The sequence below is a fragment of the Lutra lutra genome, chromosome 9, assembly GCF_902655055.1.
Source record: "Lutra lutra chromosome 9, mLutLut1.2, whole genome shotgun sequence".
NCBI classification, from domain to species: Eukaryota; Metazoa; Chordata; class Mammalia; order Carnivora; family Mustelidae; genus Lutra; species Lutra lutra.
In genome coordinates, this window is record NC_062286.1 from 70,554,485 (window position 1) to 70,563,642 (window position 9,158).

Consider the following 9,158-nt stretch of genomic DNA (forward strand, 5'->3'; position numbering starts at 1 on the left):
ATTCTCTCCCCTTCATAGGTTGTCTTTTCATTATGTGATGGTTTTCTTTCCTGCTCAAAATCTTTCTAGTTTGATGTAGTCCCATTTGTTTATTTTTGCTTTTGTTACTTTCACTTTTGGAGTCAATTCCAAAATATCATTGCCAAGACCTATGTCAAGGAGCTTACTGCCTACGTTTTTTTTCTAGGAGTTTTATAGTTTCAGGTTTTATATTCAAGTCTTTAATCCATTTTAAGTATTACTGCTGCTGCTGCTGTTGTTGTTTGCAGATTGCTTTTTATTTTAGAACATGTAAAGAAAAACTGTTGGCTTTTTACTGTTTAATACCTCAACAATAATGACAGATGATAGCAAAAATAAGCAGCAGCAGCTCTTCTCTGTGCCCCACTAGTTCCAGTTAGTTTTTACAACAACCACAAGCAGTAAACATGATTATTGTCCCACTTTATAGATGAAGAAACTGAGGAATCAATTATGTAATTCATTCAAGGTCAGATACGTGCAATCCTGGTGCCCCTGGGATTTGCTACAGAGTCCATAAGTCACTCTTAACCACTATGCTACCTTCATATTACTGGCCTAACACAAGATTTATAGGTCTGATATTAAAACAAAACAAGACAGAAGAACAAGACAAGTATCTGACCAACTTGAAAAATATGATCCTGCCCATATTTATTATTATTAATTTTATTACCATTTTGTTTTGTATTCTTGACTTTATTTTTTAACTGAATATAACTTCTGTCATTTTATCAATTGAAGTATAATTGACATACAATAACCTATTAGTTTCAGATGTACAAAATAGTGATTATTTTCATGCATTATAAAATGATCCCCATAGATAGTCTTAAGTCTAGTTACTGTCAGCATACAAAGTTAAAATGTTATTGAATATATTCTCTATGCTATACATTTCCCCATGACTTATTTATTGTATAACTGGAAATTTATACTTCTTAAACTTCTTCACCCATTTCACAACCCCCCCAACCCCTTCCCACTCTGTCAACCACGAATTTGTTTCCTCTGTTTAGAAGTCTGTTTCTATTTGGTTTTGTTTTTTCATTTGTTTTGTTTTTAAGATTCCACATATAAGGAGTATCATATAGTATTTGTCTTTCCCTGTGTGACTTATTTCACTTAGCATAATATCCTCTTGCTCCATCCATGTTGTCACAAATGGCCATATTTCATTCAATTTTATGGTTGAGTAATATCCCATTGTATATATATGCTACATCATCTTTATCCATTCATGTACTGATGAGCACTTAGGTTGCTTCTACGTCTTGCTGTTGTAAATAGCCAATGAACATAGGGGTACATTTATCACTTTGAACTGTTCTTTTCATTTTCTTCAACTAAATACCTAGAAGTAGAATTGTCAGATAACATGATAATTCTGCTTTTATTTTTTTGAGCAACCTCTCTACTGTTTTCCATAATGGCTGCACCAAATTCCATTCCCACCAACTATGTACAAGTGTTCTCTTTTCTCCATATCTTTACCAGCACTTCTATTTTGTCTTTTTTTTTTTTTAAAGATTTTATTTAGTTATTTGACAGAGATCACAAGTAGGCAGAGAGGCAGGCAGAGAGAGAGAGAGGAGGAAGCAGGCTCTCTGTGGAGCAGAGAGCCGGATATGGGGCTCGATCCCAGGACCCTGGGATCACGACCTGAGCCGAAGGCAGAGGCTTAACCCACTGAGCCACCCAGGCGCCCCCTATTTTGTCTTTTTGAAAATAGCAGATATGACCAGTGTGAAGTGATAATTCATTGTGGTTCTGATTTGTGTTTCCCTTTGATTAGTGATAGTAAGCATTTTTTTCACATTTCTGTTGGCCATCTGTATGTCCTCTTCAGAAAAATGTCTATTTAAGTCCTCTGCCTGTTTTTAAATCAGATTCTTTGCTTTTTTTGATATTAATCAGTATGTTCTTTATATATTTTGGATATCAACACCTTTTCAGGTAGAGGATTTACAAATATTTCGTCCATTCAGTGGGTTGCTTGTTTATTTTGTTGACAGCTTTCTTCGCTGTACAAAAGCTTTTTAGTTTGATGTAATCCCATTTGTTTGTTTTTGCCCTTGCCAGAAAGACTGGTCAAATATATATATTTTGCTAACACCAGTGTTGGAGTTTACTGCCTATATTTTCTTTTAGGAGTTTTATGGTTTCAGGTCTTATATTTCAGTCTTTAATCACTTTGAATTTATTTTTGTATATGGTATAAAATAGTGATCCAGTTCCATTCTTTTGCAGGTAGCTGTCCATTTTTCCCAGCAGCACTTATTAAAGAGTCTATCTTTTCCCCATTGTATAATTTTGCCTCCCTTGTCATTGATTAATTGGCCATATATGCATGGGTTTATTTTTAGTCTATTTCATTTCATTGAACTATTTGTCTGTTTTTGTGCCAGTACCATATTGTTTTAAATACTAGATCTTTGTAGTATAGTTTAAAATCAATGAGTCTGATGCCACTGGCTTTGTTCTTTTCCTTCAAATATTGTGTTGTGTATTCTGGGTCTCTAGTAGTTCCATACAAATTTGGAGACTTTTTATTCTGTAAAAAATGCCACTGGAATTTTTACAGGGATTGCACTAAATCTATAGATTGCTTTGGTTAGTATGGATATTATAACAATATTAATTTTTCTAATCCATGAACATGAATCATCCTTTTCATTTACCTGTATCTTCTTCAGTTTCTTTCACCATTGTCTTACAGTTTTCAGCATACAGGTCTTTCATCGACTTGGTTAAATTTATTCCTAGATATGTTATTCTTTTTGATGCAGTTGTAAATGGGATAGTTTCTTAATTTGTCTTCCAGATAGTTCATTATCGGTGAATAGAAATGCAATAGATTTTTTGAATACTGATTTTGTATCCTTCAGCTTTACTGAATTTGTTTCTTAGTTCTAAGAGTGTTTTGGTGAAGGTTTTAGGGTTTATATGTTGAATTTTGTCAGATGCTTTTTCTGCATCTATTGAGATGAGCATATGATTTGTATCCTTTATTTTGTTAATGTGGTGTATCGCATTGATTCATTTGAGGATGTTGGACCATTCTTGCATCCCTAGTATAAATCCTATTTGATCATGGTGCATGATTCATTTAATATATTATTGAATTTAGTTAGTTAAGGGGTTGAGGGGTTTTGCATCTGTATTCATCAGGGATATTGGCCTGCATTTTTCAAGGAATTGCTTTGTATAAGAGGTAGTAATTGTTGTTTAACCCTGGCCTGGCTCTTGGTTGTTTCTTAAAACTTTTTGATTTTCCAAGCAGCCTATTTTACTTTTAGTACCTTTCTGTAATTAAAGATTTGCCAGGACATGTCAATGTCCCAAAGGGGGAGATTTCAATTGGCTCCTACATTCAGGCTGATCATAAGCCAGACCCTCAGGCAGCAGCATTTAAAGTATGCAAATACACCTGCTTTAGGGGAAGATTGAGAGATGGGCTTTTCTATCTGCCTTTTGCTCTAAGTCCTGGTATGAAATCCAGTAAGAACTGTTTTGTTCTTTGCTATCATTCCATTGAATCTACGGACACAAGCCCTGCTGGCCACCAGAGCAAGGCTATTAAGTGATATGTTCTCTTGGCAGCAAACAAAAAAACCAGGGTGCCAGCCTTGCACACAATTTCCTTTCTTTGAAACTTGGGGTAGGGCAGAGGAAGAACATAGAGATGGTGCGTGCCAACTTCTCCAGTGTCTAGACAGGATTATAGTCAGCCCCTAGATGTGTGCTTAATTAGAAGCTTGCTCTCAGACCACAACAATGAAGATAAGTTAATAGGCATTTTTCATAGATACTGGCAGCCTAGCGTAAGGTTGAGAGAGAGTGCAAAGATACCATCCACCAGGCTTTATCCTTGGAGAATTCCTCAGGAGATGGGAGCCTGCTTCTCAGACTGATGCTCCAAGTCAATCATATAGGCCTCTTTCAAAGGAAGGCTGGGGGTATGTTTGTCTGTTGTTTCTGTGAAGTGCTTGGGGTTGACAGCGGAGCAGGAACTATCTTTATGTTTGTTACAACCCTATACAGCCCATGAATGCAAGTCCCAGTGGTCACTAAAGCCGACAGTCAGGAGGCATCCCTGGGTGGCAGCCACAAAATCCGAAGTACCACACATAAAAACGGGAGCACAGACACGTATACAAGCCTCTATCCTTGGAGAGTATTTCAGTAGACCCTTAACTGTTAAATTAGTTTCCTGCCCCTCAAGATGAAGCTTTAAGATCAGCAAACCAGGTGCTTTCCCATAAAGTCTGGGTGTTTTTCAGTCAGCTTCCTCTGCCTGGGGCTCTGGGTCTGGTTTGTCTGTGTATAAGCCCTTTAAGAATTGTTTCTTCATGTGTTACAACCTTGTGGGGGTTATGTATGTAAGCTCTGTAGGCTTTCAAAGCTAGATATTTTGTGTCGTAAGTCTTAAAATCTGAGGTTACAGATGTGGAATTCTAACCCTTCACTCCTCAAGGAGGAACTTGGAGTTGCGAGTTTCCTCCAAATTGTGGGTTGCTGAGCCAGTAGAATTTATGGTGATATTCTGTCTCAGCCTCTTCTACTCCTTTGTTATGGGGTTTTGTTTTGGTTTCTTGTTTTGTTTTGTTTTCTTGTTTGCCAGATGTGTAGGAGTTGCACACCTAGTTTTCTTTTCTCTTTTTGTTTTTCAGAGGAAATTGCTCATTACGTAGATATGGATTTGGTGAATCTGTGAGAGGAGATGAGTTCAGGATATTGTATGACTGTGTTAAACAGGAACCCTTACTTAAATGACACTTGAGCTTCCTTGTGTAAGGGCCAATTTAGCCAGAGCGATTCCATCCGATTAAACAGTTATTTTGTTGATTATGAAGTAAAACTTAAACTGACCCTGCCCCCCACCTCAGGGAACTTACTTAAAAACAAGTCCGAGAAACCAGTCCCAGGTAACAAAGCCCAAATACAAGGGCAGGTCAGGCCAGGTGGAGACATCCAATCAGTGGGGCGCACATACTGTCTCCCTAGCTACCAAGGAGTGTGGCTCCCACCTTTTGGGCGCCAATTCTGACCAAGGTGATAGGCTAGTTCAAATATCTACTGGGGTAAATTGTAATTCAGTTGGCTACCTGTGTGTGACCTAGCATGACTGTGCAGCTTTCTCCGTGTGTTACAATCTCATTGGCCACCTGTGTGTGGCCAGGCCCAACCACATGGCCTTTGCTCTATAAAAGTTAGTCTGTAAGGCAGGGAGGGGTCACCCTCTCTGTAAGAGGCGACCCTGACCGGTCGGTTTGATTCTTGATGCTTGGCACGAAATAAAGCTTTGCTTGACCTTTGCTTTGTATCAGTCTCGCTCCTTTGATTACAGACCTAACACTTGGACAAGAGTTTTGTTTTTTTTTTTTAAGATTTTTTATTTATTTATTTAAGAGAGAGACAGTGAGAGAGAGCATGAGCAAGGAGAAGGTCAGAGGAAGAAGCAGACTCCCCGTGGAGCTGGGAGCCCGATGTGGGACTCGATCCCGGGACTCCGGGATCATAACCTGAGCCAAAGGCAGTCGTCTAACCAACTGAGCCACCCAGGCGTCCCTGGACAAGAGTTTTATCACTGGGTATGATGATCATGAAGTCCATATATTTCCCATACTTAATGAGTCTGACAATATTAATTCATTACACACATAAAAGTTAAATATTCATCCCCTAAATTTTTCAGTCTTGTGAGAGGTTTATCTTTGTTTTATTTATTTTAAAATATTTTTGAAGATCAGGTTTCTTATTGCATTGATTTTATTTTTCTCTATTGTTTTTCCAAATTCAAGTATAATGGCAAATTAGCAACATTTTCAAATATATAAGAGCTGAGTACTTTCATCATAGCCTGAACTGAAAAGAAAAACAAGTAAGGATTTAAAGGAATGAGAAGAGAACAGATTCTGCAATTTGTGTTCTTTTAAGAGTAGAAATTTTAAAAATTATGTTTAAATGTAAAGAAAGATTGCTTAGTAATAATTTCTTTTTTTAAAAAAACCTAAAACCTAGAAATATATAACAGATGTTTCATGATACAGGAAATGGAGGAAAATATAAAGATAGTGGTTTGTTATTAGGTGTTTCCATTTGGGGAAAGACCATGAATAAAATACTCACTAAGTAGTCAAAGTTATCAATTTAAATTACAAAATACAAACTCAAGTGCAATTACCAAGTTGTAAACTTTCCAAGCTTCTAGAAAAAAAAAAAAGTGGAATAAAGAAAACTTTAAAAAAAGTAGATAAGAAACACAAAGAGAATAAAAGGAACATCTTAAATAGAAATCTGAAAATTAAAGGAAAGAGAAGAGAGGTGTCTAAGTGGCTCAGAAGGGTGAACATCCAATTCTTGGTTTCAGTTCAGGTCATGATCTCAGGGTCATGAGACTGAGGCCCTGAGCTGGGCTCCACACTCAGGGGAAGGACTGCTTGAGATTCTCTCCCTCTTCCTCTGCACCCCCATCTGCCCGAGCATGCAAATGTGCTCTCTTCCTATCTCTAAAATAAAGGTATCTTAAAGTGTGTGTATGTATATAAATAAATATATATATTAGATATATATATAATTAATTATATGTTCTTGAGGAGTTATTTTTTAAAAATCTACATATAAGGGATTCTGTCAATTTTTAATTTTTAACTTGAGTAAATTTCCATTAATTTTTAACATATTTTTCCTAATTTATATACAGCTTTTTCCTTTCATAATTCAGTTTCATCTAAAGTTAAAAATGCATACTAAATATGATAGTATAAGATTATAAGCAAACTTTTTCATGAATGGAAGTTATATTTAAACTATACATTAGCTCTCACATATTGGAAATCCAGGATAAGAAGTGAACTAAGGTGATTGAAGAAAGTCAACCCACTTGAATATTAGCAAAGCTTTAACGATACCTCTATCTTATCCATTCATATCCCAACACTCATGTGTCATAATGCTTTGACAGGTCTCAACTCTGCCTGCAAAAATGACTTCAGCGTCCCTTGACATTTTATCATCTAGATTTATATAAACAGTCACTTCTTGCAAAAAGAATAGAAGAGAGAAGCAGAGTTTATTTAAGAATTCTTTGGATTTTTTTGCTTGATTTGGTGTGTGAGTTGTGGGTGAGATTAGCTGATTTTAGAATACCTGGGGAAACTAGAAGGATGCTAATGATCTCCAGTCCTTTCATAAGTATGAAAAATATCTATTTCAATAACAATAATCTATTTCACTTAACAATAGGTGGCAATCTAGAAATACATATACAGTTAATTTCTGTACAGTTGACTGCTATAACATATCCAGGACACGTGGAAGTCTCTTCATATATCATACATATACATGCACATATGTATATATACACATGCACATATGTATATATACACATGCATATAGTGGGTTTTTTTTATTTCTACTGCAGAAAAACATCTACATTCACTTACAATTTTTTAAACAGAAACCTGGACAGGGTGCCTGGGTGGCTCAGCTGGTTAAGCATCTGCCTTCGGCTCAGGTCATAATTCCAGCATGTTGGGATCCCAGCATCCTGGGATTAAGCCCCACATGAGGCTCCCTGCTCAGTGGGGATCTTGCTTCTTCCCCCTCGCCCCCTTCCCTCCCCATGCTCATGCACTCACTCTCTCTCTGCACTCTCTCTCTCAAATAAATAAAATCTTTAAAAAATAAAAAATAAATAAAAAATAAACAGGGGACCTAGACAGGCTGCAACAGTAATTCTCCTTTGTATCTTTAAAGGTCAATAAAACAAAACTTGCCTTTTAATTATATTTTTCTTTAAGTATCTTGGAATGGGTCTATATCTTGTTCAAACAATATAATTATTACTTCCCAATTGGTCATTTTATTTTTCCCACAAACACTATTCTGTTCAAATCTGTTAATGTAAAAACAATCCTTTATAAATATCTCTTTACCTTTAAGAAAGTAAATCAGCAATAGAAATACTAAGTAATTACTTTGTGTATGTGTAATTGGAAACTTGTTGGGCTCTATTACTGTCCCATAAATTATCTACCAAAGCATGGTGGGATTAATTAGAACTATTACATGAATCCCAAGAGTGATTTTCCCCACTTTGGTGCTGAATGAATGTAACTACATTAGACACTCAAATCATCATACTCTATAAGTTAATCAGTTTTTCTAACGCAATACAATAAAACCCAGTTAAGGCCATTACATACGCTAGGGATTTGTAATCCTATCCTGGTTTTAGAAACGTGAAGACCATAGGCGCTTTTTTAATTATTATTATTTGCCCTATAATCTCATTAATCTTATAAATCCAAGAGATCAAGACATCAAAGTTGAACCAAATGTCAAGACTAATTTTGATAAATGTGTATTTTGGTTCATTGTGATTGGTTGGCTTCATAGTCCTTTTTTCTAAGATTCATTAAAAGGCTGTTTCCTCCTCCTAATTTTTGATAGTTTTTATATGTAGACCACACTTCACAGTTTGAAGTTCAGGTTAACATGGCATTTATAGAAGTTTTTTTTTTTTTTTTCATTTTAAATAAGTAGCAGCTTTGCGCAGTGGCAGTATCGTAGCCAATGAGGTTTATCCGAGGCGCGATTATTGCTAATTAAATAAGTAGCAATATACATTACACATACCATTTGTTAAAGAGTAAAAGTACAGGACAGCCTCTTTGTTCAACCTTCCAAAGAAAAGAAGATACACAGACATTGCTATGCAGTCTGTTCCCATGGCTTTTTACAGCATACATTGACACTTAACCTGAGCACAACTCTTTCCCAAAATAGACCTGACCTTTTGTCAAACCTCAGAGATGCTACTTCAAAGGGCTGCTGTGAGGGCATACAACATGACCCTAAGGAAAAAAAATACTATATTTTTAATACTACACTAAAAAATATTTTAATACTATATTCTAAAGATACCTTGATATTTAATGCCATTCATAACCCTCTACAACCTAGCCCCTCTAACAATGTATATATCCCTATAAATTTTATTAAAATCTGTATGTCCCCATAAATCCTTAACTATAGATATATTGGCATTCTCAATGATAGAACATCCCCTTCATATCACCCTCCCCCTCAGTCCTCCCTCCCCATTGAAATACCATCTTTACAACACACCC

The 9,158-nt window shown here is 36.1% G+C and overlaps 1 pseudogene; it reads left to right on the top strand.

Annotated features, from left to right (window-relative positions):
* Positions 1 to 8,572: 8,572 nt before the first annotated feature.
* Positions 8,573 to 8,688, top strand: LOC125110103 (uncharacterized; annotated as a pseudogene).
* The last annotated feature ends 470 nt before the right edge of the window (positions 8,689 to 9,158 follow it).